Here is an 11,571-nt window from a genome sequence, read left to right on the forward strand (position 1 = left end):
CAGTGCACATCCGGTCACTGCAACCTTGCTGCCAGGTTCAAGCATTCTCCTGCTCAGCTCCGAGTGCTGGGCACAGGTGCACCGTGTCCGGCTAATTTTTTGTGTTTTGTAGAGACGGTTCACCTGTTCCGGGTAGTCCTGACTCTTGACTCATGATCTACTGCCTTGGCCTGCCAAATTGCCGGGATTACAGGATTGAGCCACCGTGCCGGTCAGATGACTCTTTAGAGATGATTGAATGTGGAATTCAGTTGAAAGTGGCTGGTTCAAATAGTTAAATTAGAAATATTCAATGTTAGAATTGTAGAGTGCTCTTGTGTTTCTTTCTATATCTTGGGCAACTAGTAAACGCATACTGCTTTATCGACAGGCATGTCATCTATGCTCCAACAGCCACAGCAAGTATTCAGAGGAGTCATTTCCAGGAATTTCTAATGCTCTGTTTGAAATTGAAAGCAAGTGGACCCTTGCAAGGCTAGGGAGAAGTGAAGAGAAAGATTTCTGTTGCAGCCCTAACAGTGCAGGCAGGTCAGAGGCTTTTAACAAGTAGCCTAAAGGATTCTTTAGAGAACCCTACTTGAATTTGTGTGATTACGTCACTCCCGAAAGATCATGATGGGTATATTGATGAATTTTAAAATTATATATTAGAAATGAAGCTAGATATTATATACAGTTATGTGAGCATTCATATACTTGTTTGTGTATATGTTTCTTTTATTTTCTGTCATGGATTAAAATAAAAATAAAAAATAATAATTATACGAGGTACTCTGAAGTGGAAGAATCAAACTCAGTATTTAAATCCAAGGAGAATAGACAACATTCATAAAACTCTCCTCTGGCATGATCAGGAATCAATCTAATCTGTTCATGTCGCTTACACATAAGAAAATATCAGTTTGTCATAGGACACTGGGGAATATGCACAACTGCTCAAGCCAGAGGTCTCACCCCTGCCTGGCCTCCCAAGGCTGAGATGATCATTATCTCAGCACAGTCTTTGGTACACTATTAAATTACATTTATAAAATTAATCCCTCTAAGCATAAGAAAATAATTATTTTTAATCAAAAATATTTTTTATATAAAAGACATATAATGTAACACACAAGTATTGAGAAAAATGCCAATGAACGAATATCTGTGAACCTACTAACCATATGAGAAAATAACGTTTCCATATCTTTGGGTTCTCCATGCATAATGACATTTGTGCTGTTCACTTTCTTAATGTTATGTTTATCTTTATTTCCTCTGTTATCTTTATAATTTTATCACACATGGCTATATGATTTACATGTTTGATTTTTGGCTTTTTGTAATTTTGAACTTTTTATAAGTAAATCATACCATGTTATTTTATGGTACTTGTTTTTTTCCACTGGTCTTTAAGGGATTAGATAATAGATCGATAAGTAGACAGATAGATAGATAAGAGCATTTATTCAAATGAAAGTAAGATTCAGGGTCCATCAGAAAGAGAAAACATTAAAATATAACATATGGTTATAAATGGGATAACCGGGGGCAGTTCCAAGATAGCCGAATAGGAATAGCCTAGCCTACAGTCCTAGGATGAGCGGCCCAGAAGACGGGTGATTTCTGCATTTCCAACTGAGGTACCAGGTCATCTCACTGGGGCTTGTCATACAGTGGGTGCAGTGCACTGAGCATGAGCCAAAGCAGGGAAGGCATTGCCTCCCCAGGAAGCCAAGGGTTAGGGAATTCCTTACCTAGCCAAGGGAAGCTGTGACAGATGGCACCTGGAAAATCAGGTCACTCTCACCCCTAATACTGTGCTTTTCCAATGTCTTAGCAACAGCACACCAGGAATTATATCCGAGCCTGGCTAGGAGGGTCCCACCCCACGGAGACTCAATCGTTGCACTCTAATTCTCGTCCATGGGGAGACCAGAGGTCACATTCCTTTGATCCAGTTTACCCAATTTCTGGCAATTTCTCCAATGCACTTCATGGTCTATCCTCTCTCATATTGCACCTGTGGTCTTCTGCCTGAAAGCTCTCCCCTCTGGGTCCATAGAGTGTCTTTTAGTATAACCCATGGACTGTCTGCCCTGGGGCCCTGTACTGACCTAGCAGCACTTTTTCTGGGCTTCCCTAGTCCTGTGTATTACAATTTATTTCTTGCTAGTTATAGAAAGTTTACCTGAACCATTCCTATGATACTTGAATTGGACCCTCATTGTAGTTTACGAGTGCAAGAAGGTCTGAGTATTCCAGCAGAAGTATGTAAGGAACAAATTATGAGAAACATTTAGGAATGCGGAAAAAGGGCCAGGTGCGCTGGCTCACACTTGTAATCCCAAACTTTGGGAGTCCAGGGGGCGGGTCATTGAGGTCAGGAGTTCGAGACTAGCCTGGCCAACATGGTGAAACCCCTCTTTACTAAAAATACAAAAAATTAGCCGGGCATGGTGGAGGCGCCTGTAACTCCAGCTACTCAGGAGGTGAGGCAGGAGAAGTGCTTGAACAGGGAGGCGGAGTTGCAGTGAGCCGAGATTGCACCATTCCACTCCAGCCTGGGTGACAGAGCAAGATTCATCTCAAAAAAATAAATAAAGAAATAAAAAAGGATATGGAAAAGAGACAGATTAAGATTCATAAACCAGGACATACTGAAACCGTTCTGATGTATTGCATATGCTGGAATGATGATCGTGAGCTTGTCTAGAGACTTCAATGATTACCCTCCTTATTAAAAAGCAGAAAGCCTTCCTTAGAATTATCTGGGCTGACATCATTCTTTGTCCAGACTGTTAACAGACGTCGGCACCCAGTGCTGTGAGTCTCAGTCTCAACAATGCAGAAGGCCTGAGATTCCCACAGAAATTATCCTTGATTTCTGAAGACTCTTAAGGCACAGTAATTATGGATCCTATGAATTCATGTTTTTTAAAATATCAGATTATGTGAGGTTTTTGAACAAATTAAGTTCCAGGATGATTATCCACCACCCAGACAGGAAAATCAGTTTAAAGAATTATAATCTCAAAGTCCAGAATGATGAAAAAAAATGTTTTCTTAGAGCTCCTTGTAAGTTTCTTTCATTTTTCTTGAGATATAATAGTGGAGAACAATCTCTGCCTGGATACATCTGGCCTAGTCATATGTAAATTTATTAATTGTAGAAGAAAGAATTATACTTTTGAATAAAATAGCTACTTAAAGCTTTCTGTTGTTTTTGAGGCAAAGTCTCACTCCATCACCCAAGCATGAAGGCAGCATTGCAATTATAGCCCACTGCAGTCTCAAACTCCTGGAATAAAGTGATTCTTCCACCTTAGCCTCCAAAGTAGCTAGGACAACGGGGTACATCACCAGGCATGGCTAATTTTCTTTTTCTTTTTTGTAGAGATGGTGTTTACTATGTCTCCCAGGCTGATCTTGAACTCCTGGCACAAAGGGATTCTTTACACCTTGTTTTATGTTAGCATGACAATGTGAACTGCAGTTCTAAATTTACTTTTATAGCAGGTACTAACATAGCTTATACAATACTATAGTGAATAATTCTTTCCCCATCAATTTTTACTGTATTCTTTTTACTAATACGTTGCTTATATATCACTGAACCTATTTCTGGGTCATCTACCTTATCTTCTATGTATCCTTACATCAGCTCCCAGGATTTGATATTTATATCATGACACTCGCTATTTAATACACAGATAGTTTACCCTCAAAATTCTACTTTAAGAAATTACCTTAGTATTCTCACAAGTATTTTTCCTTCCATCTTAAAATGTTTGTTCAATTGTGTTCTACTTTTTTGATTTTTACACAGAATTATCATTAATAAATTTAATCATAAAGTTTAACTATTTCAAAATTAATGGCCTCATAATATTGTTATTCCGGATAAATAGAATTTTGCCAGATGAAAGTGGAAATAAGGAACTCTGTGTAAGGTAACGACCAAAAAAATGGTAGAAAGAATCAGGCTTTGAAAATTCAATTGTTTGGCTGAATATGATACATCGATACTAAAAACAACATGAAATAAAACTGGGAAAAAGCCAAGGTCAGAGTGGAGGGCTTTCAGTGTTAAGCAGAGTATGCTGTAATTAATCATTGATAGTAGGATGCACTGGCATTTCTGAGCAGCACAAATCCCCTTATTATGTCAAAATAGGTCTTTTGAGATAGGGCAGCCTGCATAGGACGCACTAGAATGGAGAGCAGATGCCAGAGTTCAGAGACCGATCACAGCAAGAACTTCCCAAGTCTCTTTCAGCAACACTGATGTGAGTTAGCATTTCCTTTTAATATATATCTATTATAGCTATATAAAGAAAACATTTTTTCAGATAATTTGGACGCAAATTTTGTCCCTTAATATATAAATTATTTGTGCTGTTTAAATAAATAATCCCAGATTACTGAGATAATTTATTCTCCCTCCTTTGCTTGTGAGGATACAACCAATGCTGAAAAGATGCTTTTTTAATTAGAGTACCAAAAATATTGTTAACTATATGATATTCAGAAAAAGCAAAAAGACAAGATAATGAGGGGCACGTAATTATCAGAATTACTTTTCACCATCTCTGTGACATTCCTATCCAATCAAACTGTATTAAAACATCTCATGCACCCACAAAATATATACACCTACTATGTGCCCACAAAAATAAAAAATTAAGAATTTTTTTTAAAAAGGGTCAAAATCCAAAAGTTTTTGAGCAGCAACATGACATTGAAAGAAAATGTTAATTGGAGATAATTTTAGCATATCCTAAAATACGGGATATTTTAGGATATGTATTAGGGATGTTAAACCAATAAGTATACTGCAAATATCCAAAATTTGAAAAAATCAAAAATCCAAAACTTTTCCAGTCTTAAGCATTTTACATAAGTGATAATCAACCTTATAATCTGTTGAATTGCATCATATGTATAGATTACATATTCTAAAGAGAAATCATGTTTTGATGTCTTGCAGATTTAATTTTGAGACACACAGTAATATTTTATTTATGAACCCAAGGAATGCTTTCCTTTATCAGCTTTTAGAGCACTTTGAAAGTTAATCTATAACATAATGGTTGAAAGACAATACTCTTTTATTTTCAAAACAATCCCACATTGAATTCAGTGGGGAATTGTAGATTCTTTACCTAGACATGCCAGTGAACTCCGGGGAAGGACTTTTTTAGTTAAGTTTTCATGAGGAGATTTACCTTCAAAGCTTTCATCGGGGCTTTGCAGCTACACAACTTAAAAGAAAAAAGAGAATACATAGAAATCAGATATATTAAATGCCCGTTAAACAGAAGTAAATAACTAAACCATAATTCGGCAAAAACAAGGGATGATATCTGCACATTAGCAACTATTAAGAATTATAATAGTGAGTTTCCGACAATATGGAAAAATACTGATGTTATTATGTGTAGGTGCAACTAAATTATTAAAATAAATGCATAAACCACATAGAATAAGAAGTCTGCAACTAAATAGCACCAAGACATTGTCTTTAGATGAATGGTTATATCATATTATTTTTTGGTCCATTTTGCTGAATTGAAAGCGATAGCTCTCAAAAATATTTACCTTTCTCTTACAAAAAAAGAAAATAAAAAGTAGCAAACTTGTTAAGGTAAAGAAGAAGAGAGAAGAAAGAGAAGGAGCCTGAGCTTCTAGGATGCCTCACTTTGTACATGGGTAATCTGGATGATTCCACCAAAGGTATCTATTTGTTGGCTGGACTTCACTGAAATCTGGGAGTTTTCCAGAATTAATCCATTCAGAGATAAGACAGGTTTAATTCTGGGGTCAGAAGGCAGAGACTAAAGGCAAACAATCTCTGTAATATCCAAGTGATCATATAGCTGGATGCATAAGCATAGTGGAGGGAGAGGGATAAATAATCTTTTGGAATCCTCAAGTCGCAGAAATCTCTTAATTCTCCAACACCAGTAGATAGAGCCATCCAAAAGCAGGAGAAGAAGCCAAGTAAAATCTGGAAGAAGGAATGTTAGAGAGTAGGAGTTGCAAGGACAAGCTTTTACTGCTCTGGACAGAGCAAACTCTCAGCTTCAGAAAGAAGGAGTGAAGGTAGAAAGAGTGGCCCTTGCTCTGGGACCAACACAGAAGAGCACTTCCTAATGGCCTTTCCAAATTGCCCAATATAACCCTGCTGGAGGAGAAGGCTGTGAAGTTTTCTGGCTCCTAGAGTGCCTCTCGGAATTCCAAATCCCAAATTCCCTGTCTGAACAAGGAGTTTCTTACCTTTTTCTTCCTATTTTTCCCAGAGCAGATGAGCCAATATTGCTCCATGCTGAGGTCTTGGAACCATCCTTTTAAAAGCCATAAAATTAATTAGGGAAGAAGAGACTGGGAGAAATAAAAATAAACCAAACTTGCAACATTTTCAGAATAAATTATTAGGTGAGCTAGATCTCTGAACTGCTTTTTCATAGTCATTTATTACCTATTTCCTAGAATCAGGTAGACCCTAGTTTATAGTTCTCTGCAACTGTTCTATCCTGCATCCCAATTAAACTACAGACTCTGTGGTGCTGACAGTCCCCAGAAGCAACTGACTCACCGAATAACGCAGTGTCCACATCCTGATAATTTCATACCCCCTTGCAGTGACCAATCAAACACAATTTTCCAGCCCCTCACCTTCCACAATCCCCTTAAAAATTCCAGCCCAGAACTCCTTGGAAAGATGGAGTTGAGGGTCTCCTCCAATGTTCTCACTCAGAACACTGTGATCATTCAACTTATTATCTGCTGCAAATCTCCTGTCTGAGTGTGGTTGGCACGTTACTGCACAGTAGGCTGTTACTGTACAACCTGTTGGTCCTATAACAATATGGCAATTCTAAACTCAGCACAGCCTTCTATGTTATGAGGAAGTTATATACTATTTTTTAAAGAAAAAGGATGCAAAATCTTTATTGACAGATTGTTAGCTAGAGTTATACATTTTAAACATTTGGACATTTGTGTGTGGGCCTCTATTTATTTCCTTGTAGTGGTTTACAAGTATGGGAAGATGTCTGCCAAAAAGTTATTACCAAAAGTTTAACAGTCAAAAGGATAAGCTGTGTGGAAAGAATACTGGTAATTAAGTGAAACCACGTTTTGACATGCACATTTTTCCAGGCCGTTGACATCTACTTTGATTATTGCTTATTTCCTCGTTTTAATATTTAGTTTATAAAATTTTATAAATAGCATTCAAACAAAAAAGGCAAATGGTGGGAAGATAATAAAGAATAATTTTAAATGAATAACTCACTTCCCAACTCTACCAAAACTGAATAATGAAATCTGGATGCCTTCCTATTCTGAAGTATTTCTTACTTAGATACAGCTCTAGCCATGAAGAGTTTTGGGAAGAAATGTGTCTCTAAGCTTTCCACAATATGAGTGTATATATTCCAGGTAGAACCTATTAAGGTGCTGTTAATTTTTGTAATACGGGACTGAGGGATCTGGAGACCGCAAGACTGAAGGACCATAGATGTGCTGGACTCACCGCTGGCGTCAGGCTTCAAGAGAAGCACAAGGCGCATGCATAGCCTCCAGAGGTTTTGATGTTTTCTGCTTGGCTTTCTTCTGAGCCTCCTACCTCCTATGCTGCTGCGACCCTTCAATTTGGCTATAGCCTTTACCACCACCTCTGGCTTTTGTTCCCTCTTTTTTTCTAAAATTACTTTGAAGCAAGAAGTTTTAAAAGATGGTTTTCACAGACTTTTTAAGAAAAGGGAAATTCGTTGAAAGCATTGAAGATTTACCTACCTACAGACCCTTAACAACACGTAGGAGTACACTATTTCTAGAGCCATATGAGTTAGCTTCCCAATAAGAGAGAAATATCCCAGAGGCAACGATGGTTTCAGACAATTTAAACATAGCGTCCCTACTTATTTGCTTACGGAATCTGAAGTTTTCATTAACTCCAGATCTGACTCACAAGCTGTTTATCCTTTGCAAAGAATGGCACATAGTCAGGATGGACCAAATTTATCATGAATGACAATGCACAATTACTGATCGTTTATCACCAAGACTCCCAATTTGAAGTTAACATTGAAGAAAACATAGATGATAATAAAATGACTTCGACAAACCAGTAGTTTTTCTGAATCCAGCATTTATGAGAATATTGAAGAGAAGAATCAGCTGCGTTTGGTGGCTCACATTTGTCATGCCAGCACTTTGGGAGGCCGAGGCGGGCATATCACTTGAGGTCAGGAGTTTGAGACCAGCCTGGCCAACATAGTGAAATCCTGTGGTCTTGATTAAAAATACAAAAATTTGCCAGGTGTGGTGACACGGGCCTGTAATCCCAGCAACTCAGGAGGCTGAGAATCGCTTGAACCCAAGAGGTGGAGGTTGCAGTGAGCCCATGACAGGCATCTGTATTTCCAGCCTGGGAGATAGAGGGAGTCACAGCCTCAAAAAATAAATAAATAATCTATGCTAGAAGCAAAAAAAAAAAAAAAAAAAGAAGAATTTGTTCAGCTAAAAATTATTTGCATCAAAACAAACTTCTTCAAAGCTTTTCCAGTCTAAGTTTACATTCTAATGTTACTTTGGAATGCATGCAAGGGCCATTGAAACCAAGAACTGTAATTGAGTGTATATGTCAGTAAGACAATTCAGTTCACTCTTATAACTAATATATTTTACACATTTACAAAAATCAGCAATTTTTAGTAACTGATGATCCAGACCATATTTTGTATTATTTGCTTTGCATAAAATGTCTACAATACAAAATCCACAAAGATCTAAAGTACAAAAGGGATTGTGAGTCGAGTGGGTGGGGAAGGCGCAATGAATAGACAGTAATGATAAAGAGTTTTGGGTTTCATTTTGGGGTATATAAAATGTCCAGGAATCAGACAGTTATGGTTTTTCACAACTCTTTATTAAAGTTAAATTTAGGAAACAAATGTATAATTTCAATGTGGTTATCCCATTTCATACTCAGATAATAATTTTGTTTCCTGAAGTTACAGTGAGCTCAAAGATGCTCACACATTGTCCTACTGTCTCACATGAGAAGGTCTTGAGATTGGAAGTTTTTTCAGGCAAGAGAGCTCACTAAGAAATCATAATGAAACCTGACTTTCATGGGGAACCAATACAAACGAAAGGTGTCAAAAGGGAAGACAAAGAGGAAGGGAAAAAGCTGTATATGAGGGAACCTTTTGAAACATCATAAAAGCTCACAACTGTGTTGTCATAATCCAGAAACACCCCAACCCGACCCAAAGGTCTTTGCACATAGTGAGTTAAGGGAAGAAAGATGTTGGAGAGGCTATAAAGGTTGTTTCTCTTTGAAGAAAATAGAAAAATGCTTCCTCAAAAGCAGGAACGTGATTTGTGTTTGCTGTCCTGGAATCTTTACAGACTCCCAGAATCCAGTTGGAGGAGTGAGTTACATCCACTTCCCAGTAATGCCTGCCGGAGGAGAAGGCCTGAGCTCCCCATGCTGCAAAGTTCTCTGCTCTCTGGGACTCCCCGGGCGCACCATCATGGTCATCTCCAAATATCACATTTCTCGCATCCTCAGAAAGGCTCATATAGTGACTTGCCCTTTCCTTACTCAGAGGATCATCCACTGCAAGAAGAACAAAAATCAGGTCAAGGAGTTACGTGGGGTCAGATGTTATCTGCCCAGTACTGGCTTTATTTGTACCTCCTGTAAGTGACAGAATACAGGGAGCAAAAAGACTTTGGAGACTCTCATCTATGAAGATCAAGGGTTATTATGACTTCTACAGCACAGGAGAATCCTTAAAATCACACAGAAAAACAAATAAACATATCATCAATTGTGTGAATCAGTGATTTAATGTCTGGCTTTGCATGATTTGTTTCAAGATATATGTAACACATTTATTTAGTAGAAAATGCCACTTGCATTGTTTGTATTCAATATAAATAACAAATAGACTTCACGCTGCTATGATGCTCTTATTTAATGGGATATAAAATGTGCCTGTTCCTTTTTTTTCTTTTTTTTGTGAAAGAGTCTCACTCTGCTGCCCAGGCTGGAGTGCAGTGGTGTGATCTCAGCTCACTGCAGCCTCCTGGGCTCAAGCGATTCTGCTTCCTCAGCCTCCGAGTAGCTGGGATTACAGGCATGTGACACCATGCCCAGCTAATTTTTGTATTTTTAGTATAGATGGGGTTTTGCCATGTTGGCCAGGCTGGTTTCCAACCGTTGACCTCAGGTGATATGCTCGCCTCAACCGTAGAGGATTACAGGCATGAGCCACTCTGCCAGGCCTCACCTCCTCCATTTTTAAACATCAAAATATGATGGACTTCCATCCATGTGCAGTTTAGAAGTTTCTGAAAATAATGATCATGTTCTGCTTTTACATGACCTGGTCAGCCACTGCTTCATTCAGTCTAATCCTGGTTTTAGCCCTCTGTTGTCTAATGGCTGCCTTACAAGTTTGGGCCATTTTCATAGAACCCTCAGCTTCCAGTTGTTGTGAAATGTATCTTACAGCAGTAAAGTTGTTCTGTTCATGGAAGTTTTAGTTATTTGCTTGGTCAAAGCTTTCTAATTTTTATGATAAATATTATTTCTACAATATATATAAATTCACAGAAATTAGAACTAAAATGGGAAATGGCTCAACCAAGGAATCCACTAAACAGAAATTGAGGCTGTACTGCCAAGCAGCTGGCTCTTACCTCTGAATTTGTTGAGCATATCTAGCACTCCGGTGATGTGCCAGGAAGTGAGTTCTGGGTTCACTGGCTGGGGCTTTTCCATTTGCACCAACTCTGTCCTGCAAAGAACAACCTCGGTTACACTTTTAGGCCCAGGGATAATCACACAGTCATACAAATGTTTCAGATTTTCATCCAAGATATTTCTTGAGAAATCTCCCTTTTTTGTTAAATTCAGTACACATTTTATTCAACTCTATTGGGGATACAGCAATGCTACTTTTATCTAAATTTAACATGTTCAAGCCCAGTTTCTCCATTCTCTCATACATGATCCTAATTTAAAGTTACTGAGTGTCATCTCCTCCCTCTCCCCCTCTGGCCTCTTCAAAGCATACAGATATCCTGGGATTCTTGCTGAGAGAAGAAAACTCAGCCAAAGCCTTTGCGACCTCACTCAGTAGTTGTCACCAGTGATGCAGTCAGGGTCTTACAGGGAATGCCCACTGGCACTAAAGGTTTTGAACTTCTGTTCAAACCAAAGGAGTCTATTTCAGCCTGTCAGCTCTGGTGCTGAGGGTGCTGAGGCAGCCATTCCCTTCTTAGATTCTGCCTACAACAGGGAGTGCAGAGATGGAACAGGGCCTGGCTATTGATGTCCCTGGGAACAAATCCTCCCTCCCTTTCCTGTCCTTAGGGCATTTCCCTCCTTCCTCTCTTTTTCACCTCTCACTTCTCTAGAATAGGAGACTCCTTTGTGATAACTCAGAGTAATCTTCTTCTTAAGATTTGCTGGGCAGCGCTGGAGAAGATGGGGGTGAGTGGGTAGAAGAAAATCCAGAATGGCACACTGTTGTTACATACATTTTCATTCAGCCAGATAAGAAGGAA

General features: G+C 38.5%; 1 pseudogene; it reads right to left on the reverse strand.

Annotated features, from left to right (window-relative positions):
• Positions 1-9,120: 9,120 nt before the first annotated feature.
• On the reverse strand, positions 9,121-10,900 carry LOC115834111 (annotated as a pseudogene).
• Between the last annotated feature and the right edge of the window lie 671 nt (positions 10,901-11,571).

This window comes from Nomascus leucogenys, unplaced genomic scaffold (genome assembly GCF_006542625.1).
Source record: "Nomascus leucogenys isolate Asia unplaced genomic scaffold, Asia_NLE_v1 001741F_25824_qpd_obj, whole genome shotgun sequence".
In the NCBI taxonomy this organism is placed as follows: domain Eukaryota; kingdom Metazoa; phylum Chordata; class Mammalia; order Primates; family Hylobatidae; genus Nomascus; species Nomascus leucogenys.